Source organism: Emys orbicularis, chromosome 1 (assembly GCF_028017835.1).
Source record: "Emys orbicularis isolate rEmyOrb1 chromosome 1, rEmyOrb1.hap1, whole genome shotgun sequence".
NCBI classification, from domain to species: domain Eukaryota; kingdom Metazoa; phylum Chordata; order Testudines; family Emydidae; genus Emys; species Emys orbicularis.
In genome coordinates, this window is record NC_088683.1 from 365,713,192 (window position 1) to 365,732,106 (window position 18,915).

An 18,915-nucleotide genomic window follows, 5' to 3' on the forward strand; every position below is an offset into this window, starting at 1 on the left:
ATTCGTAAATGAACACTCCAATGATTGGGACCTAGTGTTGCAGCAGTTGCTTTTTGCCTACAGGGCTGTACCACATCCCAGTTTAGGGTTTTCACCATTTGAACTTGTGTATGGCCGCGAGGTTAAGGGGCCATTACAGTTGGTGAAGCAGCAATGGGAGGGGTTTATGCCTTCTCCAGGAACTAACATTCTAGACTTTGTAAGCAACCTACAAAACACCCTCCGACACTCTTTAGCCCTTGCTAAAGAAAACCTAAAGGATGCTCAGGAAGAGCAAAAGGCCTGGTATGATAAACATTCCAGAGAACGGTCCTTCAAAGTAGGAGACCAAGTCATGGTCTTAAAGGCGCTCCAGGCCCATAAAATGGAAGCGTCGTTGGAAGGACCATTCACGGTCCAGGAGCGCCTAGGAGCTGTTAACTATCTCATAGCCTCCCCCACCTCCAACATAAAGCGTAAGGTATACCATGTTAATTCTCTTAAGCCCTTTTATTCTAGAGAATTAAACGTTTGCCAGTTTACAGCCCAGGAAACTGATGACGCGGAGTGGCCTGCAGGTGTCTACTATGAAGGAAAAAGGAATGGTGGCGTGGAAGAGGTGAACCTCTCCACGACCCTGGGACGTCTGCAGCGACAGCAGATAAAGGAGCTGTGCACAAGCTTTGCACCGATTTTCTCAGCCACTCCAGGACGGACCGAACGGGCATACCACTCCATTGACACAGGTAATGCTCACCCAATTAGAACCCCACCCTACCGGGAGTCACCTCATGCCCAAGCGGCTATACAAAGGGAGATCCAGGACATGCTACAAATGGGTATAATCCGCCCCTCTAGCAGTGCATGGGCATCTCCAGTGGTTCTAGTTCCCAAACCAGATGGGGAAATACGCTTTTGCGTGGACTACCGTAAGCTAAATGCTGTAACTCGTCCTGACAACTATCCAATGCCACGCACAGATGAGCTATTGGAGAAATTGGGACATGCCCAATTCATCTCTACTTTAGACTTAACCAAGGGGTACTGGCAAGTACCACTAGATGAACCCGCTAAGGAAAGGTCCGCCTTCGTCACCCAGGCAGGGGTGTATGAATTCAATGTACTCCCTTTCGGGTTGCGAAATGCACCCGCCACCTTCCAAAGACTTGTAGATGGTCTCTTAGCGGGATTGGGAGAATCTGCCGTTGCCTATCTCGATGATGTGGCCATTTTTTCTGATTCATGGACAGAACACCTGGAGCACCTGAAAAAAGTCTTCGAGCGCATCCGGCAGGCAGGACTAACTGTTAAGGCTAAAAAGTGTCAAATAGGCCAAAACAGAGTGGCGTACCTGGGACACCAGGTGGGTCAAGGATCTATAAATCCCCTACAGGCCAAAGTGGATGCTATCCAAAAGTGGCCGGTTCCAAAGTCAAAGAAACAGGTCCAATCCTTCTTAGGCTTGGCCGGATATTATAGGCGATTTGTACCACACTACAGCCAAATCGCCGCCCCGCTGACAGACCTAACCAGAAAGAAACAGCCAAATGCAGTTCAGTGGACTGATAAGTGTCAAAAGGCCTTTAACCAGCTTAAGGCAACCCTCATGTCTGACCCTGTGCTAAGGGCCCCAGACTTTGACAAACCGTTCCTAGTAACCACAGATGCGTCCGAGCGAGGCGTGGGAGCAGTTTTAATGCAGGAAGGACCGGATCAAGAATTCCATCCTGTCGTGTTTCTCAGCAAGAAACTGTCTGAGAGGGAAAGCCACTGGTCAATCAGCGAAAAGGAATGCTACGCCATTGTGTACGCGCTGGAAAAGCTACGCCCATATGTTTGGGGACGGCGGTTCCAACTACAAACAGACCATGCTGCGCTACAGTGGCTTCATACCGCCAAGGGAAATAACAAAAAACTTCTTCGGTGGAGTTTAGCTCTCCAAGATTTTGATTTTGAAATACAACACATTTCGGGAGCTTCTAACAAAGTGGCTGATGCACTCTCCCGGGAAAGTTTCCCAGAGTTAACTGGTTAACAATTGTTCTTGAAATAAAACATATTGTTAGTTTTTATATAATCAGTAGTATGTCTAAAGGTACATGTGTTTTATTAACTCTGTTTTCTCCTAGAGCTCCAGGATGAAATCACAGCCAGTGTGGAACCGGACGTCCAACACTATCTGTGATTTGGGGGGCGTGTCATCACTATAAAGGGAAGGGTGACAGCTCTCCTGTGTACAGTGCTATGGAATCCCTCCTAGCCAGAGACTCCAAATCCTTTTACCTGTAAAGGGTTAAGAAGGTCGGGTAACCTGGCTGACACCTGACCCCAAGGACCAATAAGGGGACAAGATACTTTCAAATCTTGGGGGGGGGGAAAGGCTTTTGTGTGTGTCCTTTGTTTAAGGGGTTGTTCGCTCTTGGGACTGAGAGGGACCAGACATCAATCCAGGTTCTCCCCATCTTTCTAAACAAGTCTCTCTTATTTCAAAATTGTAAGTAAAAGCCAGGCAAGGCGTCTTAGATTTACTTTGTTTTCTCAACTTGTAAATGTACCTTTTACCAGAGTGTTTATTTTTGTTTGCTGTACTTTAAACCTAAGACAGAAGAGGGGGGTCCTCTGAGCTCTTTAAGTTTGATTACCCTGTAAAGTTATTTTCCATACTGATTTTACAGAGATGATTTTTACCTTTTTCTTTAATTAAAAGCCTTCTTTTTAAGAACCTGATTGATTTCTCCTTGTTTTAAGATCCAAAGGGGGTTTGGATCTGTATTCACCAGGAGTTGGTGAAAGGAAAGAGGGGGGAAGGGTCAATTTCTCCTTGTTTAAGATCTAAAAGGGGTTTGGATCTGTATTCACCAGGAGTTGGTGAAAGGAAGGAGGGGGGAAGGGTCAATTTCCCCTTATTTAAGATCCAAGGAGTTTGGATCTGTATTCACCAGGGAATTGGTGAAGGTCTCTCAAGGCTACCCAGGAAAGGGAATTAGCTTTGGGATGGTGGCAGCGGACCAGAACTAAGCTGGTAGTTAAGCTTAGAAGTCTTCATGCAGGCCCCTACATTTGTACCCTAAAGTTCAAAGTAGGGATACAGCCTTGACAGGGCCATTACAGTTGGTGAAGCAGCAATGGGAGGGGTTTATGCCTTTTCCAGGAACTAACATTCTAGACTTTGTAAGCAACCTACAAAGCACCCTCCGACACTCTTTAGCCCTTGCTAAAGAAAACCTAAAGGATGCTCAGGAAGAGCAAAAGGCCTGGTATGATAAACATTCCAGAGAATGGTCCTTCAAAGTAGGAGACCAAGTCATGGTCTTAAAGGCGCTCCAGGCCCATAAAATGGAAGCGTTGTGGGAAGGACCATTCACGGTCCAGGAGCGCCTAGGAGCTGTTAACTATCTCATAGCCTCCCCCACCTCCAACCTAAAGCCTAAGGTATACCATGTTAATTCTCCTAAGCCCTTTTATTCCAGAGAATTAAACGTTTGCCAGTTTACAGCCCAGGAAACAGATGATGCGGAGTGGCCTGAAGGTGTCTACTACGAAGGAAAAAGGGATGGTGGCGTGGAAGAGGTGAACCTCTCCGCGACCCTTGGACGTCTGCAGCGACAGCAGATCAAGGAGCTGTGCACCAGCTTTGCAACAATTTTCTCAGCTACTCCAGGACGGACCGAACGGGCATACCACTCCATTGACACAGGTAATGCTCACCCAATTAAAACCCCACCCTACCGGGAGTCACCTCATGCCCAAACTGCTATACAAAGGGAGATCCAGGACATGCTACAGATGGGTATAATCCGCCCCTCTAACAGTACATGGGCATCTCCAGTGGTTCTAGTTCCCAAACCAGATGGGGAAATACGCTTTTGCGTGGACTACCGTAAGCTAAATGCTGTAACTCGTCCTGACAACTATCCACTGCCACGCACAGATGAGCTATTGGAGAAATTGGGACATGCCCAATTCATCTCTACTTTAGACTTAACCAAAGGGTACTGGCAAGTAGCACTAGATGAACCCGCTAAGGAAAGGTCAGCCTTCGTCACCCAGGCAGGGGTGTATGAATTCAATGTACTCCGTTTCGGGTTGCAAAATGCACCCGCCACCTTCCAAAGACTTGTAGATGGTCTCCTAGCAGGACTGGGAGAATCTGAAGTTGCCTACCTCGATGATGTGGCCATTTTTTCTGATTCATGGACAGAACACCTGGAGCACCTGGGAAAAGTCTTCGAGCGCATCCGGCAGGCAGGACTAACTGTTAAGGCTAAAAAGTGTCAAATAGGCCAAAACAAAGTGACTTACCTGGGGCACCAGGTGGGTCAAGGAACTATAAATCCCGTACAGGCCAAAGTGGATGCTATCCAAAAGTGGCCGGTTCCAAAGTCAAAGAAACAGGTCCAATCCTTCTTAGGCTTGGCCGGATATTATAGGTGATTTGTACCACACTACAGCCAAATCGCCGCCCCGCTGACAGACCTAACCAGAAAGAAACAGCCAAATGCAGTTCAGTGGACTGATGAGTGTCAAAAGGCCTTTAACCAGCTTAAGGCAACACTCATGTCTGACCCTGTGCTAAGGGCCCCAGACTTTAACAAACTGTTCCTAGTAACCACAGATGCGTCCGAGCGAGGCGTGGGAGCAGTTTTAATGCAGGAAGGACCGGATCAAGAATTCCATCCTGTCGTGTTTCTCAGCAAGAAACTGTCTGAGAGGGAAAGCCACTGGTCAATCAGCCTAAAGGAATGCTACGCCATTGTGTACGCGCTGGAAAAGCTACGCCCATATGTTTGGGGACGGCGTTTCCAACTACAAACAGACCATGCTGCGCTACAGTGGCTTCATACCGCCAAGGAGAATAACAAAAAACTTCTTCGGTGGAGTTTAGCTCTCCAAGATTTTGATTTTGAAATACAACACATTTCAGGGGCTTCTAACAAAGTGGCTGATGCACTCTCCCGGGAAAGTTTTCCAGAATCAACTGGTTAAAAATTGTTCTTGGAATGTGGAACATATTGTTAGTTTTTATATAATCAGTAGTATGTCTAAAGGTGCATGTGTCTTATTAACTCTGTTTTCTCCTAGAGCTCCAGGAAGAAATCACAGCCAGTGTGGAACCGCTGTCCAACACTATCTGTGATTTGGGGGGCGTGTCATAACTATAAAGGGAAGGGTAACAGCTCTCCTGTGTACAGTACTATAAAATCCCTCCTGGCCAGAGACTCCAAAATCCTTTTACCTGTAAAGGGTTAAGAAGCTCAGGTAACCTGGCGGACACCTGACCCAAAGGACCAATAAGGGGACAAGATACTTTCAAATCTTGGGGGGGGGAAGGCTTTTGTTTGTGCTCTTTGTTTTGGGGGTTGTTCGCTCTTGGGACTAAGAGGGACCAGACATCAATCCAGGCTCTCCACATCTTTCTAAACAAGTCTCTCATATTTCAAACTTGTAAGTAAACAGCCAGGCAAGGCGTGTTAGTTTACCTTTGTTTTCTCAACTTGTAAATGTACCTTTTACTACAATGTACCTTTTACTAGAATGTTTATCTCTGTTTGCTGTACTTTGAACCTAAGGCTATAGGGGGGTCCTCTGAGCTCTTTAAGTTTGATTACCCTGTAAAGTTATTTTCCATCCTGATTTTACAGACATGATTTTTACCTTTTTCTTTAATTAAAAGCCTTCTTTTTAAGAACCTGACTGATTTTTCCTTGTTTTTAGATCCAAGGGGGTTGGATCTTGATCCACCAGGAGTTGGTGGGAGGAAGGAGGGGGGATGGTTATTTTCTCCTTGTTTTAAGATCCAAGGGGTTTGGATCTGTATTCACCAGGGAATTGGTGAAGAGTCTCTCAAGGCTACCCAGGGAAGGGAATTAGCTTTGGGAGTGGTGGCAGCGGACCAGATCTAAGCTGGTAGTTAAGCTTAGAAGTTTCCATGCAGGTCCCCACATTTGTACCCTAAAGTTCAGAGTGGGGAAGCAGCCTTGACAAAAGTATTTCAGAAGTTCTCCACATACTGTTTGCAATGGGTTTGTTCTATTAACTCTTTGATCAGTGAACAGTTGAATGAGACTCTCTCCTGGGAAATGACCAGAAGCTGTTTGTGACACTTACATTTGGGCATGAACATTATCCCTCTGCAATACGTGTGCAAGTCTTTCAAAAAGTCATGAGAGAACAGAACCGCTGGTTTGTGTTTCAGCAAAGAGGCAAGCTGAGGTGCAGAAAAAGGGAGTTTTACAGTGTTTGTATGTAATTTTCGCCCATCACCTCTTACATGCACATGGCTGAAATAACTTGCACACTCAAGTGGATATTAGTGCAACCTGGTGTTTCCACTATTCACCCATGTGTGATGCCAACCCCTCCCCCACCCAACTGAAGTAACTGTCTGTGTCATCTTGTAACTTCACAGATATCTATGGACCCTTGCATGGTGAGAGGATGCAGGACCTTTGAAGAGAAGCTTGTAGGGTGAAGGAACTGTCTGGATTCCGTCAACATTGCTGAGGCAAAGCACTTCAGCTCCTCTTGGAGGGATTCTTGGAGGTAAAAGTGTATCACCTGGTGCATTTGGTAAGGGAAAGTTAATAGAGCCCTGTTCTGAACGAATTAACCCATGTAAATCTGGAGTGATAACATTGAAGACAATGATATTGAATTCAGAACCTGGCCCTAAAAATTTATCCCATGTGCTGGAAAGAGGCAGACACATTTATAGCTTCAATCCAGGACAACAGATAAATACAGTGACCAGTATCACCATGCACTTGCCGTGTGTTTGCACACACATCATGATACAATGGGCCAGAAAGAGTGTCTGTGGGAAAGTCACAACTGTGAAATCACATAGCGCACAATAGGCTGTGGAACTCCCAGCCACAAGATATCTATGGGGCCAAGAGCTTAGCAGGCTTCAAAGAGGGATGGGATGTTTATATTGGTAAAAATTAAATCCCATTATAGTTGTGAGGATCTCTTTTAAAAAGTCTTGGAAGGGCCCTAAACCTTCCTGATTTACACCACAAAATATGTTTAAGTAGTGGGTATCAGGGGGAAACTTTCCCTGGGAGCAGGTTATCTCATAGCTGCCTATTGCAGGACTTCTTCCACTTTCCTCTGAAGAATCTAGGAAATGGCCACTAAATACTGAGCTGAATGGACCACATGTCTGATCCAGTCTGGCAGTGCCCATCTTCCTGGTGGTGGTGTAAATCCAAGACTATATAGTTTCTCATTTTCCTTGAGATCCTGGGAGTCTCTAGACTTGCATTGAGAGCAGAAAGATGTCTCCCTAAATAGCATCTAGTCTGCTGTTATTTATCCTTTCAGAAACTAAAGTTCAAAACTCCTTGGACCTGCCCAAGACATTATGTCACCTGCCAATGACACCAAATTCAGACCTGCAGTGTTCCTTCTCACCGGGATACCAGGGCAGGAAGACTTCTATCTCTGGATTTCTATCCCCCTCTGCTTAGTGTATGTTATTTCGATAATAGGAAATTCAGTTATTCTGTTCATTATAAAAACAGATCCAAGCCTCCATGAGCCCATGTACATCCGAAGAAGTGGGTTGTAGCCCACGAAAGCTTATGCTCTAATAAATTTGTTAGTCTCTAAGGTGCCACAAGTACTCCTGTTATTTTTGAGGATACAGACTAACACGGCTGCTACTCTGAAACCTGTCATGAGCCCATGTACATTTTCCTTTCCATGTTGGCCGTCACAGACCTTGGCTTATCAATAGCCACCATTCCGACGATATTGGGCATATTCTTGTTTAACTCTAGGGAAATCAGCTTCGATGCCTGTTTTGCCCAGCTGTTCTTCATTCACTCGCTTCAATGCATTGAATCCTCCGTGCTCTTGTTTATGGCCTTTGACCGCTTCATCGCAATCCGTGACCCGCTGAGATATGCCTCCATTTTAACCCTGCCGAGAATAGGCAAGATAGGAGTGGTGTGTGTGCTAAGAGGAGCAGCCATAGTAGTCCCACTCCCCATTCTCCTGAAACAGTTCAGATATTGTCGATCCAATGTCCTGTCCCATTCCTACTGCCTGCAGCAGGAGGTCATGAAGGCAGCTTGTTCAGATATCACAGTCAACAGCATCTATGGCTTCTATGTTTCAGTCTTAATGATGGGGTTGGACTCATTGCTCATCTTCCTCTTATGTGATGATCCTCAAAACAGCGCTGAGCATTGTGTCCCAGACGAAGTGTCTTAGGGCTTTGAACACCTGCGTCTCCCACCTCTGTGTTGTCCTGCTCTTCTACACTCCAGAGATTGGCTTGTCTGTGATACACAGATTCGGGAATAGCTCTTCTCACTTGCTTCAGATTTTCCTGGGCTATGTCTACCTTCTGGTCCCGCCCCTGATGAACCCAGTCGTGTACAGCATGAAAAGCAAACACCTTCATGCAAGGATAATCAGATTGTTCGTCAAGTGAAGGGTCAGGTCATCACCCAGTTCCAGCGCTGGTGACATGGGAGACCAAAAACAAGAGACACGGACCCTTATTCCATCCTGGACCCTTACATCTGAGACAAGATGAGCTACTCATCTCCTCTCTATAGAGAGAATTTGAGGCGGGATCTAAGTTTTTGAGCAATGGGATAGGGACCGCCCCCACCCGCTGGTGAGTGAGGACAGCACACAGGGGGAAGGAGACCAAGGCAGGCACCAGCATTTACAAAGTGACTGAGTTTGTGGAGAGCCAGGGGACCGGTGGAATGTTGAGCCATAAAGATCCGTATTGGTGGCTGCTCTGACCTCAGAATTCCTGTCGATATTGACAATAAAGAGATGGGAGGTGGATGTTGTTTACCATTACACCTGCCCTGCCCTGTCCCATCTCTGGTTAAACATCCATAGGCCATGAAGAAAGCTGCAGAGACTGAGGCCCCGTTTCCCTCCCCATCCCCTGTGTTGTGCTGCCCCAGCTGATTTCCAAGGGGTGGAAATGGGAATCGGCTCCCCCAGAGAGGTACAGCTAGCTCCTATCCCATACACTGTAGGGTGACCACCTTTTCAAAAGGCAAAAGCGGGACATACACAGGGGCCCCATCCCCTGTGTGACCCCGCCCCTGCTCTTCCTCTTTCCCTGAGGCACCTCCCTATGCCCCATTTCTTACCTGAAGACACAACCCCATGCTCCATTCCCTTCCCCCTTTGCCCCTCCCTCTGCCCCATCTCTTCCCTGAAACCCCATCGCCTGCTCCTCCTCTTTACCTGAAGCTCCAACCCCTCTCCAGACCCGAAGCCAGAGCCGGGCCGTGGTAAGAGCTGCCCAGGTTTCCAAAGCCACTGTAAGGAGCCTCAGACCCTACTCCTATCCTGGGCAGGTGGCTGGTGGGCCCGAGGGACTTGGTCAAAGTGGGCTGTACTGTTGGAAGCCATTACCACCCCCCAGGCTGCTCTAAACTCTGCACTGCTCTGTGATTCAGCAGAGTTTGCTTTGATTCCTTTGGTATGTGTGACCGTGGCAAGCTATTGGCTGTCTCTGGGCCTCTGCACAGATGGATAATAGCCCCGTCCTGCCTCACAGCAGTGTCGGGAGTATAAAGACATTCAAGGTGCTCAGATACTCTGAGACCCTACGATCAGGGCTATGTCAGGGTTCCAGACTAGACTAGATGCGATGAATCAACCATCTCTGTATCGATCGCTGCCCATCGATCCAGCAGGTAATGTAGACAAGCCCTAAGTCACTGTCATCTGTACGTGGATCCGTAGGCTACAGCATGGTGTGCACATTTCATTGTAAGCAGGGACTACAATCGCAGTTTTACTTTTGCTCCTATTCCAATTGATCGTTGGCTCATACCCAGTTACAAACTCTACAAATACAAAACATATCAAAAAACAAGCAAACATATAATGGAAAAACACTACCTCTTTAGTTTGGTGCACATGCCATTCAGGGGAAGTGTGCCATCACAGAAAAAACATGTAAGTGGAGCTGAAACAATAAGGCAACTAAAATAATCATACATTTCTCAAATATTTGTATCAAACAAGCTGTTACTGTAAAGGAGGGGAAGGACGATGTTTATCTAATCCCCAGGGGGCTTGCTACTCAAATTGTAAAAGCAATAAAACAAAAAAAGCCACCTCCTGCACCAGAAGCCTGGAAATCCTGGTGGACTGAAGTACAAAATGGATGGGCTACAATCCCCCTAATAGAGGAAAGCTACACATTTCAGTTACACTAGAAGGAGACGTTCCTCCATACATTAAATAATACCCAATACCCCAAAAAACAAAACAAAAAATTCATTGAAACAAGTCATTAAAGAACTGGAAAAACGGAAATTAATCCAGAGGTGCTCAGCATCTAACACAGCACCAATCTAGCCAGTAAAAAAGCCAGATGGAACATGAAAATTAACTATTGAGGGTTAAACAAAATTGCTAAGCGGGGAGCCCCCTCAGTAGCTGCTTATCCTGTGCTGCTGGAGGTGGTATCCCCAGAAATAAAGTGGTTTTCTGTACTGAATGTGACAAATGGTGTTTAAAGTTTACTTTAAATCCAGAATCCCAGTATCAAACGGCTTCTGTGTTCCAGGGTATTCAATATTGCTAAAATGTTTTGCCTATGGGATACTGCAATACATCCAAAATATTCCATGTTGCTGTAAAAATATATTAAAAATTGTCACACACAAAAAAAGTGAAATCTATAAATAATAGCTTTGTAGTAAGTAAAACAGAAAAGAGCATAAAAGGGTTAGTGCAGCAGTTACTGGGTTGGTACTTTAAAAAAACACAATAAACCTGAACAAAAGAAGCAGCTAGTGCACGGGAAAGCTTGAAAAAGGGGTTAATGAAAGCATCTACTTTGCCTGCCCCTAACAATAAGTTCCCTTTTGTGTTGTATCCTAGTGTTAAAAAATTCTGTATTGTTAGTATAATCATGCAGAATATTGGTGCTGGGAAAAAAAACCTGTTGCGTACTATACCAAAGCATTTACAGCTGCAAAAAGCAAACTAAAACTCTGTAAGCAAAGTACATCAGAAGGAGGAAGCCTGCCAAGGAATCAGTGGGGCCACTGGACGATTGAGGTGCTAAAGGAGAATTCAGGGAAGATGAGGCTCTTGCAGAGAGGCTAAATGTATTCTTTGTGTTGGTCTTCACTGGAAAAGGAGTAAACAGTGAAGTGGCAAAATTTGCAGCTGATACAAAACTACTCAATATACTGAAGTCCAAAGCAGATTACAAAGAGTTATAGTGCAAAGTAATGCATATTGGAAAACATAATCCCAACTATACATAAAAAATGATTGGCTCTAAATTAGCTGTTTCCATTCAAGAAAGCAATCTTGAAATTATTGTGGATAGTTCTCTGAAAACATCCACTCAATATCCTGGAGGAGTCAAAAACAGTAACAGAATATTTGGGAACCACTAGGAAAGGGATAGATAATGAGACAAAAAATATCATATTGTCTCTATATAAATCCATGGTATACCGACACCTTGAATACTGTGCCCAGTTCTGGTCGCCCCATCTCAAAAAAGATATATTTGAATTTGAAAAAGTAAAGAGAAAAGCGACAGAAATGTTTAGGGGTGCGGACAGTGATGAGCTGCTAAAATCGTAACAACCGGTTCACTATAAAAAGTTCTGATTTAAGGGATGTGCCACAGTATGTATTTTTGGTACCAATAGGGTTACCATACGTCCGTATTTTCCGGACGGCGATTTAAGAACCAAAAAGCCTGACATGTCCGGGAAAAGACGGATGTTATGTTAACCCTACCTAAAGTTATTTTTTAAAAAGATGGGCCTGAACTAGAAATGAGCTCCGTTTCACAGGTGTGGGTCCCAGCTGCTCCCTGCCCCCCTCATTGAAGCAGGTGTGCAGGGTTACTGCCCTGGGAACCGCAGGGCACCAGTGGACATGGGGCTGACTGGAGGTAGGGTCTGGCTGCAGGCAGGGCAAGGGGTGCGGGGCTGGCTGGAAACAGGGGGGTATGGGGCGGGCTGGCTGGCTTTGGGCAGGGCCACAGGGGTGTGTGGCAGGGGTTGGCAGGGCTGGAGACAGAGGAGTGTGGGACTGGCTGGCTTCAGGCACGGTGATACAGCAGGGGTTGGCTGGAGACAGGGCAGGGGGTGCGGCAGGGGCTGGCTGCGGGCAGGGGGAGCGGGACTGGCTGCAGACAGGGGCTGGCTGCGGGCAGGGGGAGCGGGGCTGGCTGCAGACAGGGGCTGGCTGCGGGCAGGGGGAGCGGGGCTGGCTGCAGACAGGGGCTGGCTGCGGGCAGGGGCTGGCTGCGGGCAGGGGGAGCGGGGCTGGCTGCGGGCAGGGGGAGCAGGGCTGGCTGCAGACAGGGGCTGGCTGCGAGCAGGGGGAGCGGGGCTGGCTGCGGGCAGGGGCTGGCTGCGGGCAGGGGGAGCGGGGCTGGCTGCGGGCAGGGGGAGCAGGGCTGGCTGCAGACAGGGGCTGGCTGCGAGCAGGGGGAGCGGGGCTGGCTGCAGACAGGGGCTGGCTGCGAGCAGGGGGAGCGGGGCTGGCTGCAGACAGGGGCTGGCTGCGGGCAGGGGGAGCGGGGCTGGCTGCGGGCAGGGGGAGCGGGGTTGGCTGCAGACAGGGGCTGGCTGCGGGCAGGGGGAGCAGGGCTGGCTGCAGACGGGCTGGCTGCGGGCAGGGGGAGCGGGGCTGGCTGCAGACAGGGGCTGGCTGCGGGCAGGGGGAGCGGGGCTGGCTGCAGACAGGGGCTGGCTGCGGGCAGGGGGAGCGGGGCTGGCTGCAGACAGGGGCTGGCTGCGGGCAGGGGGAGCGGGGCTGGCTGCAGACAGGGGCTGGCTGCGGGCAGGGGGAGCGGGGCTGGCTGCAGACAGGGGCTGGCTGCGGGCAGGGGGAGCGGGGCTGGCTGCAGACAGGGGCTGGCTGCGGGCAGGGGGAGCGGGGCTGGCTGCAGACAGGGGCTGGCTGCGGGCAGGGGGAGCGGGGCTGGCTGCAGACAGGGGCTGGCTGCGGGCAGGGGGAGCGGGGCTGGCTGCGGGCAGGGGCTGGCTGCAGACAGGGGCTGGCTGCGGGCAGGGGGAGCGGGGCTGGCTGCAGACAGGGGCTGGCTGCGGGCAGGGGGAGCGGGGCTGGCTGCGGGCAGGGGCTGGCTGCAGACAGGGGCTGGCTGCGGGCAGGGGGAGCGGGGCTGGCTGCAGACAGGGGCTGGCTGCGAGCAGGGGGAGCGGGACTGGCTGCAGACAGGGGCTGGCTGCGGGCAGGGAGAGCGGGGCTGGCTGCAGACAGGGGCTGGCTGCGGGCAGGGGGAGCGGGGCTGGCTGCGGGCAGGGGCTGGCTGCAGACAGGGGCTGGCTGCGGGCAGGGGGAGCGGGGCTGGCTGCAGACAGGGGCTGGCTGCGGGCAGGGGGAGCGGGGCTGGCTGCGGGCAGGGGCTGGCTGCAGACAGGGGCTGGCTGCGGGCAGGGGGAGCGGGGCTGGCTGCAGACAGGGGCTGGCTGCGGGCAGGGGGAGCGGGGCTGGCTGCAGACAGGGGCTGGCTGCGGGCAGGGGGAGCGGGGCTGGCTGCAGACAGGGGCTGGCTGCGGGCAGGGGGAGCGGGGCTGGCTGCAGACAGGGGCTGGCTGCGGGCAGGGGGAGCGGGGCTGGCTGCAGACAGGGGCTGGCTGCGGGCAGGGGGAGCGGGGCTGGCTGCAGACAGGGGCTGGCTGCTGGCAGGGTGGCGGTTACTTACCGGGAGAGCGGCTCGGAGCAGCAGGACGCAGCCCAGGCGCAGCAGAACAGCTGGGGACCCACCAGGCAGCAGCCGGCGCCTCAGGGCCAGGGGTCGGGGGAGCAGCAGCAGCAATAGGGCCAGGTGGCGGCCCACATGGCTCCCGCAGCGCAGCGCCCCCGCCTGCCAAAGGAGGAATTACACACTTCCTGGCCGAAGCCCATCAAAGTCACAGCGCCCCCTCCTGGCAGGGAAGCCGGTTAACAAGCGGTTCTAAAACCGCTTCAAAATTTAACAACCAGTTCGTGCGAACCGGTGCGAACCAGCTCCAGCTCACCACTGGGTGCGGAACAGCTTTCATATGAAGAAAAATTAAAAAGACTGGGACTGTTCAGCTTGGAAAAGAGATGAGTAAGGGGGATATGACTGAGGTCTACAAAATCATGAGTAGTGTGGAGAAAGTAAATAAGGAAGTGTTATTTACTCCTTCTCATAACACAAGAACTGGGGTCACCAAATGAAATTAATAGGCAGCAGGTTTAAAACAAACAGAAGGAAGTACTTCTTCACACAACACACAGTCAGCCTGTGGAACTCATTGCCAAGGGATGTTGTGAAGGCCAAAACTATAACTGGTCAAAAAAGAATTAGATAAATTCACGGAGGATAGGTCCAACAATAGCTATTAGCCAAGATGGTCAGGGACAGTGCCCCATGCTCTGGGAGTCTCTAAACCTCTGACTGCCAGAATATGGGAGCAGATGATGGAGAATGGATCTCTCGATAATTACCCTGTTTGGTTCATTCCCCCTGAAGCATCCGAACTGGCCACTGTCAGAAGACAGGACACTGGGTTAGATGGACTATTGGTCTGACACAATATGACCGTTTTTATGTTCTTACACTATTCCACTGATGGATAGAGCTGGTGTAGCCACCCTAGCAGATGTCCATGGTAGTGTGACCATACCTCCCATTCTGGTCGGGAAAGTCCCTTTTTTAAGCCATGTCCCAGCCAATCCGACATTTTGTTTTTCAAAAGGAGACATTTGTCCCTTTTAATCTTGCTCTTGCTGACTTGATCAGTTGGCAACAGCAAACGGGACAAATACCCGCTTCTGTCATAAAAGTGGGTAAGTGGGATGCGGTGGAATGTTTGGGGGAGGTGAGTGGAGGTGCCAGCCCCCCGCACACAGGGTGAGGCACAGCTGGGGTGGGGAAGCAGCATTCCAGCCACAGGTGACAGATTCCTGACACTTGAGGAGGCCCCTACAGGGTTCCAGTGACGGGCAATAGCCTCAAATGGGGGAGACCTCGTGCTGCCACCTACTGGTGTGGTCCTGTAGCATGAGGGAGAGAGGCTCATGGTTTGAGCTAGAGCTGGGCTGGAAAGCAGAGAGTTTATTTGCCCAAAGAAAAATATTTACCCAAACTGAAATGTTTCCTTTTCATCCATTTTTCTGAGGTGAGTTTTCATAGAAAATGGATCATTGTTCTCTGAAAGCTCAGCTGCCTGGATCCCCAAGAGAAACTGGAGGCTTTTCGTCTGCCTCTTCCTCAAAACAAATGAAGGTGGCACTGACGGTATGGAAAGATCTAAACCTCCTGCCCAGTCTAGGGCTGGGGTATTGGGTCCATCAGCTACTCTAACCAGCCCTCCCATCTTTTCTCTGCCCCCCCTCCACCCTGTCCAATGCCCCTTCAGCAGGTCCTGTGGGCAGTGGCTACTGTGACAGGCCCTGGTAGCACATCTCTGATGAACCTGTGCTAGCAGGGAGCTGGGCAGGGTGCTAGAGCACTTGTGGAGGCCCAGAAATTGTGGGTGGGTGGGTGGGCCTAGCTACCAGTGGATCACTGAGATCTGTGCCTAACCTTGGGGATTCAGGATCCTGGGTCCCCCTCTTCATTCCTCAGGGAGAAGGGAAGGGACTTCCCACCCGGAACGATCCATGGGAAATTTCCATGTAGGGAGCCTTGTGGAATCTCCCTTCCCTGCCCTGCACCCTGGGTTTGTAATGCAGGAAAGTGGGCTGCTGGGCAGAAATCTGGTCCTATATTATTAACTGTTATTTATTATTATTCTTTATTATTCATTTTGTTTCAGTAAGATCACAGCGGTGACAGCATCATTGTTACCACTTGGCCATCCCCAAGGTAGCCATGTGACTAATCGGAACCATATGAACAGTGATGACAAGCCCAGATTCCAGGAATAGAGCCTGCAGCTGGGCTGGCACTGCAGTCTGGTTCGGCAGCATCACCACACATCCCCTGTGATTTGCCCACTTGCAGTTTGCCATTGGCCATGACAGGGGTTAAAGCTTGTGCACACTAAGCCGAGCAACTGAGGTTCCCTGATGGCCAAGTGGCCCCCAAGGGAATGTGCAGACATGCTTCATAAACACAGTTGCCTCCGTGTCTGAACAGATACTGCCTCCTGCCCGTGCAACTTCTCCTCTGATGCCCCTTGTCCTTTAGGGTGAAGACCTCTGGTGTCAGCGGCTCCCCTTCTAGCAGGAATTGGGTACGTTGGAAGGTTTCAGTATCTTTAGAATGCGAAGTGAAGGGGAAAGGCTGGGAGCTGTTTCCTTTTGCAGATGTTCTGTGCAGTGGCAGAGGACTCAGCTGGGCTATCGGGGTGACTCAGTGAGAGGGGCTGGAGGGCAGGCAGCGCTAGGTACCTTGGGAACCCCTCCCCTATATCTGCTCATGCTCCACAGTGGGGTGTTCAAGCTACACAGAAATGTGACTTTTAAAACGAGCTCGGAGTGTTAGAACCTCGATGCCCCGAGTCAGGATTTCTCAAGGGGTCCCATTTCTACAGGTGTCATGTGCTCTGGGCCTGATCCTGCCAGGGGCTTGGGTAGAAGAGACCCCATGAAATATCAGTGACTAGTTCCCAAATTACCTCAGGTTTATTTGCTTCTGGAAATTTCATCAGCAAATAATTTTCAAAGGTTTTATTCTCTGGCTTGATTGTGAAGGCAGGAATTCAGAGCTGCGTTGCTCTGTGGTAACAAGTCCGATAGGGCATATTTCTATTTCCTGACTAGCTGAGGGCTCCAGCACTTCTGCCCTGTTGATATCCTCCGAGTTACAGGGTTGCCAGCAGCTCTGCTCCCTCTCTGGTATCTGAGTGCCACATGTTAGGCCTCATACCCTGCCCTCTCATGGGATGGAATCCCATGATCCTCCCACCCTCAGACTAAGCCCTGGGCTACAACACACTGCGGGTCGACTACGCTTGTCCAGCAGGTCCAACTGGGTTCGGCACCTGTGGTTATTCTCTTTGGGAGTCTGTAACTAGTGGTGAGACAAGTGACCAGCCAGCCTTCTGGAACCAAAATACAGTTTAATATGAATAGTAGGAATAAATCGTAACATGGGAGAATAAGAGGGTTTTCAAACAACAGTCTCTATACGTCTATGAGCCCAAGTCCTCCCACTCTGACAGGGACCCTGGCAGGAAGAGAGTTTTCAGACTTCCCCAGCACTGTCTGTGCCTATCAGTCCAAAGAGCTTCTCACCAATAGCTGGACCACCTGTGGACAGACTCCCATCACTGGCAAAAAAGCTGTGTAACGTGGCTGGAGCCCGGAAATAGGTTTTTCCCAGCTTGTAGCTCCGGTGTCCCTCAGCCTCCTTGAAATGCTCACTGACAGATGGCTTTTCTTACTGCGTGTTTTCCAGCAGCCTTCTATTAGAATAAGATGAGTCATACTGGTTTCACCTAATGTAGCCATAACATCAAGATCCCAATAATTAACCCAATATAGCTCTACAGCAAACATCCCAACAACTGGGTTTAACATACACATTAATTACAGCAGCTCAGCTCCATGTCTGTCCCAATACCATTCCTGGGTGCTATGGATTTTATGAATAGAGGACACAGACAGTCAGAGAGAGGGAGCAATAGACTACTTTCATGTGTGAAACGAAGTTCCATTTCCATGAATATTCATGCATTTGACCTTGAAATCCACTTCCTGCAAACCCTCATCGTGCCTGAATGACAGGTGCTGGGGTTACTCTGTACGAGAGAGTGAGAGCTCAGGGAATGGATATTTTCTATACTGATGCCTGTTACCACTCCGGCTACAGGCTACAGACTGACAGAACAGAACCAGTCAGCTATTAACCAAGGGACAGAGGAGCTACTAGATTTTTGTTTGCTGACAAGTGACTGAATGAGGGCTGAGACACTGAGATGTTTTCATGTTGTGATGAAATCCAAAAGAGATACGCTACATTCTAAGTCCCACTCAAACCTAAGAAATCATCTCTGAAAGAAGATCAGAGAGGAAAGAATGGGTTGACATGTGTGTACCAAAGGACAGATGTGTAAATGTTATGCCAAAACTTTTAATTGTAATACAGATATTACAAACCAAACTTTCATGACATGATTTTATATTGAAAGCCAGCAGCAGAGTTGTTGGAATCTCAACAGGAAGGAGCAGTGGTAACTTTACTGCTTAATGGCTTTTGCTTTCGAAATTATATCAGATGCCACGTACTTCACATAATGTTTGCAAAGGGTTTATGCTATGAAATCATTTTCAGTGAATAGTTGTATGATACTATCTCTTAGTAACAGACCAGAGGCTGTTTCTAACACTTACATTTCGGGTTGTGCATTCAATCACTCTTGAAGACTTGTGCAAGTATTTCCAAAAATTCCTGACAAAACAGAACTGCTGGTCTGTGTTTCAGCAAAGAGTAGACCTCAGATATAGGAAAGGAGTGTGGAGTAGTGATTGTGTTAACTTACACCCATCACCTCTTACAGGAGCATTGCTCAAGTAATTTGCACACTCAACTGGATATTAATGCAAACGTAGTGTTTGCACTATTCACCCATCTGTGATGCCGTCCCCTCCCCCGCCCAGTTGAAGTAACTCTCTGAGTTAGCTGGGAACTTGCCAAATATCTACAAACACCTGCATGGGGAGAGGATGCAGGTCCTGTGAGGATGAAGAGAAGCCTGTAGGTTGATCAGACTCGCTGGATTCAGGCTACTTTGGCCAGGGAAAGACTTCAGCTTCCCTTGGAGGGATTCTTGGGGAGTCAGGGTGTATCACCGGGAGCATCAGAGAAGGGAAAGTAAATAGAACCTGCTTCTGACGTTCTTAAATCCAAGACTTTGGTTTTGCTTGCACTGAGAGCAGAATGATGTCTTGCTAAATATCATGTAGTCTCCTGTTCTTTTTCCTTTCAGGAAGGAAAGTTCAAAACTCCTCGGACATGCCCAGTACATT

At 49.3% G+C, this 18,915-nt stretch overlaps 1 pseudogene; it reads left to right on the top strand.

Annotated features, from left to right (window-relative positions):
* The first annotated feature begins 7,345 nt into the window (after window positions 1-7,345).
* On the top strand, window positions 7,346-8,422 carry LOC135895647 (olfactory receptor 51G2-like; annotated as a pseudogene).
* The last annotated feature ends 10,493 nt before the right edge of the window (window positions 8,423-18,915 follow it).